Source organism: Elephantulus edwardii, unplaced genomic scaffold (assembly GCF_000299155.1).
Source record: "Elephantulus edwardii isolate Elephantulus edwardi_28Jun2011 unplaced genomic scaffold, EleEdw1.0 scaffold00051, whole genome shotgun sequence".
Taxonomy (NCBI): domain Eukaryota; kingdom Metazoa; phylum Chordata; class Mammalia; order Macroscelidea; family Macroscelididae; genus Elephantulus; species Elephantulus edwardii.
In genome coordinates this window covers 13,143,655-13,149,654 of record NW_006399801.1, presented here as the reverse complement: position 1 = coordinate 13,149,654, position 6,000 = coordinate 13,143,655, and positions in this window count along the sequence as shown.

Sequence of the window (6,000 nt, the reverse complement as noted above, 5' to 3'; positions counted from 1 at the left end):
AAACAAGGAACTCATAAAAGATTACACAGAATGGGAGACCCTGAAGAACATTATGATGAGTTAAAATATCTCAGTCTCAAAAAAGACAAATGCTGCATAACATTACTGCTATAAAACCAGACTGACATGGGGGGTGGGGAAAACTAAGAAACAAGGGGATAAATAATGAACATTTCATAGAACAGATGAAGAACTGTTTAAAAGGAATATATATTTACACATTATTTTATGACAACAGTCCAGAATAAGAGGGGCAGAGCAAAGTCGACTAGGGCAGGGGAGGAAATTATGCAACAACAAATTTTTTTTTAAAAAAGGGAAATTGGGAGGGTAGGGAGGAAAATGTGCAACAATGAATGAATGAAAATCCAACTTTTCTGTAAACTTTCATTAAAATCACATCTTCAAAATATACACAAAAAAGAAAGTAGTACATGATCAAGAAACAATGATATTGATGATCAAGAAGAAATTAAGGATTAAGTCTAAGCTGCACTGAGGTGTTGGCACAATGGAAGGCCCCAGGAATTGATGGAATACCATGGAGGTGTTTTAGCACAGATGCAGACCCAGATGTGCTCACTAGTTTATGCCAAGAATTTAGAAGACAAGCGACCTGAACAACTGATTGGAAGAGATTATTTTTCCCCACGCAAAAAAAAAAAAAGTCAATCCAATAAGAGCACAGGAACTATCAAATATCATTAATAGTACATGCAAGTAAAATCTTGCGGGAGAGTATTAAATAAAAAACAGCTGGAACAGTACTTTTTAATTTTATTATTTTGTGTATGTGTACCATCAAATCAGATCTGCCTGGTATAGGAGCAGATTGCCCCTCCTTCTCCAGCAGAGCATCTGGTGGATTTGAACCGCATACCTCTGGGACTGCAGTGCAGCTTCTTGCCACTAGGCTATTAGAGCTCCTTTCCTCTCCCCCCCAACTACAGTGGTATATTTTCTCCTACAATAAAGGTGATAATGGCTGCAAAATTTGAAAAATATACTTAGTGTCACTGGATCTGTACATGGAATTAATATATGTTCTGCTGTGGATATTCTAAACAATAAAAACATATTGAAAAGTACACAGCACAAAGGACTTGAAGTTAAAGGAAGCTGGCAGGTATGCTCGCTTGTAGCGATCACCTGGATCCATGGGAGTGGAAGTAGGAGGCATACAAGAGGCATACAACAATGAAAGGATAGGCTGAGCTTGAACATGTTCCTTCAGCACTGTCCATCCAGCATGCACAGAAGTATGGATAAGCAAAAGAAGGTTGCTGGCTTGAGGAGCAGGGAGTCATGAGGACCCCTGATTTGGCTCCATGTGGGGGCTAATGCTGACTGAAGTCTGGAATGCAGGGAGAAGTGTGCACTCCTAAGTTTGTGGTTAATCCCCATTTGGCCCTAGCCACAGATGGCTGGGGATGAGTCTGGAAAGGGAGCTCCCTCCTCCTGAGAATTCTTAAGGGAGAAGAAGAGACTCCCCATCCTGAAAAGAAAGCTCATCTTTTTATCTATGAAGATGGCGCCGAAAACGAAGAAGGAATTCCCTGCCCCTCCCAAAACTGAAGCCAAAGAAAAGGCATTCAAAGCCAAGAATGCAGTCCTGAAGGGCATCCACAGGCAAAAAAAAAAAAAAGGAAGATCCAAACGTCACCTACCTTCCAGTGGCCTAAGACGCTGAGACTCCAAAGGCAGCCCAGATACCCCCGGAAGAGCGCCCCTACGAGAAACAAGCTTGACCGCTATGCCATCAAGTTTCCCCTGACCACTGAATCAGCCATGAAGAAGATAAGACGGTAACAACACATTTGTGTTCACTGTGGATGTCAAGGCAAACAAGCACCAAATTAAACAAGCTGTAAAGAAGCTCTATGACGTTGACGTGGCTAAGGTCAACATTTTGATTAGGCCTGATGGAGAGAAGGCGGCCAATGTTCGACTTGCTCCTGACTGATACTTTGGATATTGCCAACAAAATTGGGATCATCTAAAACTGAGTCCAGCTGACTAATTCTAAATACAAATTTTTCTCACCTAAAAAAAAAGAGAGAGAGAGAGAAAGCTCTTATCTGTAAGGGGTGAGGGCAACACTGCAACCTTTTTTCTACATTGACACCTACGTGTGGGGGGTGATGGCATGTCTGAATACACAACCATCTCCCCCCACCTCCCAAGAACTGTAAAAAGCTGACATCAGCTTTGACCTTGTAATTTCCAGCTGTGTTTTTCTGCTGCTAGTTTAAACCCACCAGTGAGAAAGTCTTTATCTGTTTCCCTTTAAAAATCCAAAACAGCGCTCAGGGAGCTTCAGCCATTTTAGGCACCTGTCCCTGCTGAAATTCTCACTGCCTTATCAATTAAAAGCCTTTCCTATACACCAAGGTGTTTTGGTGATAGTCCTTCTCCCCACTGGGTCTCATCTTCCTATGGCAAGCTGACGAGATCCAACCAGAGGAAGAGATGGATCCATGCTGTGAGCTAGTGCTGATTGTTGGAACCTCGTGGCTTGCTCAGAAGTAGACTATGCTTGTGGATGCAGATGCTCAAAGTTGTCAAACTGAACACAAGATTCTTCAACAAGAGTGACTACGCTTGTTCCCTCAGATTACTGGCTTGTTGGGGATGGGCAAATCAGAAATTGGCAATCTAAAATGGGGATACTAAGGCATCAAGAATGAAGAAGCTGGCTTACATGCTTTCACCAATATAGTTATTGGTAAATTAGTAAGGAGGGAAATCCACAATACCGTAAGTGAAATACAATGTAAATGAAAGACTGTCTACAAAACACAATTCCACATGAAACATAATGTATATGAATGACATGTGCAAAGCAATAAAAACAGGTAATAAAAACAATTGCCAAGAAAAAGTATAATGCACATAAAACAATCTCTTTAAGAAATGAAATTTTACAGGAAAAAATCTTTTACTCTCTTTCAGCTCAGGTTTCCCAAGCTTTATTGCACAGAGTATACTTTCTTCTAGTGAACATCCAAAAGCACCAGTGTGCTTTGTGCAGCTTGTGAAATGCTGAGGAGAGGGAGGGCTTTGGAGTCAGAGCAAAATAGCCTATGTGGGGACTTTAACATAAGAGGAAGTTCTCTACCCTCTGCACTTGAGAGAAAAATCTTAATAGACTTCAAGTAGTACTTTAACTCCTTCCCAATCATTACAGATTAACTTTCTTTCAACACATTTCAGAGTTTGTTCTTTTCCTTGTTGCACTCTTTAACGTGGACATATTCTTATGAGTGAGGTATCATTAAGTCTCCACTTAAGATCAGAGGACTCAAACTTATTTTATGCCTAGTAAGAAAAGAGTAAGTCTTTAAGCAAATATTTTCAATTATACCACTGACATTATTTCAAAGAGGCAGTCACATATCAGGAGGTGAGGTGTGACTCTGTGGGATCTGAATTTCACTTGCAAATGGGCAAGCCACTGAACTATGAAAGAAGGTAAAAAGAAAGAAAGTACTATGTGTTAGATAAAACATGGAAAGGGTGTTAAGGACTCCAACTGCACAGAAGTCAAGCCAGTCTTGGAGGGATATCTCACTGCCTTCCAGATCTGCTAATAAAACCACAGTGATTTTTCACCTCTGTTTCTGTGTATTCACCTGAAGCAGGAACTGGTAGGAAGGATTCTGCCCAGTAACATACCTGTACACCCTCATTTGTGCACAAAGACTAAAGCTCCTACCTCCATTGTTGTGAGAATGAAATGAGACAATATATGGCACCAGTTCTCAATAAATGTTCCCTATCACTGCTGAACAAATAATGTGACCGAGAAAACAGTGAAAGTGTTTGCTGTGAAACAACACCATGGCCTTAATTTGAGTACCCTTTTCACAACAAAGCAGAGCCCTAAAACAGGAAGATTAAGCTGGCAGCAACGTACTGAAGGAGGAAATAAATTATGGCTTTTGTACATCAGGTCTGATTAGAGGGGAAAACCCCCAAACTACCATATTTTTACACAAGTAATACATACCTTTTACTTTGTCAACTATACTTTTGACAAACTGTTAACATCAATTTTTTTTTAATATGTCACTGTTAAAACTCAGTGCAGGATACTTGCAAAATCAACTAGGGGAAGGGACACGGCTGGCAAGCAAACATAGCAGGCACAGATTATCTGTGTAAAAACATGCACATGTTAAAATGAGTCAACTGGAAGCCTTTGGGAAGCATGCAAATTTAAGGAAAAAGGGAGAAAAAAACAGTGGAACAAAAATAAATTTTTGATTGAGGATCATGAAATTGAGGGGAGGGAAAGATAAGAAAAATAAATCTTTAAAGAATCAAAACAGAATAAATAACTATTATCAAGCTGGTTATGATTCACACTGGCCCACCACAAGGTGTCTAAGGCCGTAGATCTTAATTGGGGGGCGACCACCCTTCTTTCTCCTGGGATGTACTAGTAGATCCAAAACACTGGAGATTCTAGCACTTCTTCTTGGTCAGTAAAACATGCTGATAGACTACGCCACTAGAGAGTCTCTAAGAGTCAGAAATATTGATTATATATTAGCTTGGTTTTGAATAAAATGAAGTTTAAAGATTATTTTCTGATAAAATGGATGAGTTATGAAAACAAAAAGTATTTTTCTGATGATCTTCAGGAAAGTGCTGAACCAATCTCTTCAGTCTCTTAAAAAAGGTTTTTTCTAGTCAAAGAAAAATGGAGGGCTTCTACCATACTTGCTCTCAAAGGTGGAAGATGTAACTTTCTAAATCTCCTTACTTTTTACCTTGGAAAAAAAAAGAAATTTGGAAATAACCAAACTGACCAAAACAATTTCAAGTTATTTCTGCTTCAGAGTTTGCAATTTGTCCTATCTAAACAGATGATACAGAAATGTGTTTGCCACAAAACAATAAGAGACTTATTTTGACAATTTTTTCCACAACAAAATGTGAGTTGTTGTTATTGGGCACCGTCAGGTCAGTTCCAACCTCATAGTGACCTTTAGTACAACAGAAAACTCTGCCATCCTCACAACTATACATAACATTAAAAAAATAGGAATATTAACTGTAGACCCAAGTAAAATTAAGTACTTGAATCTTATTTTTTTTTCTTCCATTCTTGCATTGCACAAATCTGAGCATACTGTTTCTTCTTACTGTATAAGGATAAACTGCTACTTTGGTCAGGTCTAAGTGAATAACTCAAGAGGCCATTTTTTTAGTTCATTTTCTCCAATAAATGTAGCAATATTAGTGCATGTGAGATCTGATGTTTATTGCAACAAGTTACAAGTGGATATAAGTAATTAGTTTTACAATTAGTCCAAAGCAAGATAATTTACTGACATTTCCAAGAGGGAGGGGGAATCCTCAACAAAACGAGGAAGAAGAAATAATTAACAAGATAGTATTTAGACCAAGGCACAGCATTCCACAACCTGCTTCATATTCTGTGCCCTTTAAATCCTCAGTGAGAGTTATGCAAAATAAGGCTTACATTAGAAACTACATTGTAATGCTATTAATAATATTCCATCTTTTAACAAAAGCTCTACAAAATCCTTCTGCTGTAAAAAGTGCAACATAAAACTTGTATAACAAATGAAAACAAAAATAGCATTAAAGACCCAACCACCGCTCCGAAACCTCTCACAGGAGTATACATACATACATACATAGTACAAATGAGTTTGAAACTCAGCAAAAGGAGTATTTGATTGTTTCATGAGCTTTCAAGTCAAAGATTTTATTTTGTAGAACACTTCACTCAAAGCTTCAGAGCTGGAGCAAAAAGAGACTCAAAAGCTATAACTAAGTTGATAAAATGCTTATTTTTTTTTAGTAGATCACAATTCTCATTGGGAGGAAGTGCTTTATCTTTAAACTAATTATTCCTTTTTATTAGATAGTTCATGCTTTTATACTGCAGTTGTCTCAAACTTGCTTGACTGAATTTTGTAATGTGGATAATGTACTGTCAGAATTTAATCCCAGTGGAGAGGTAAT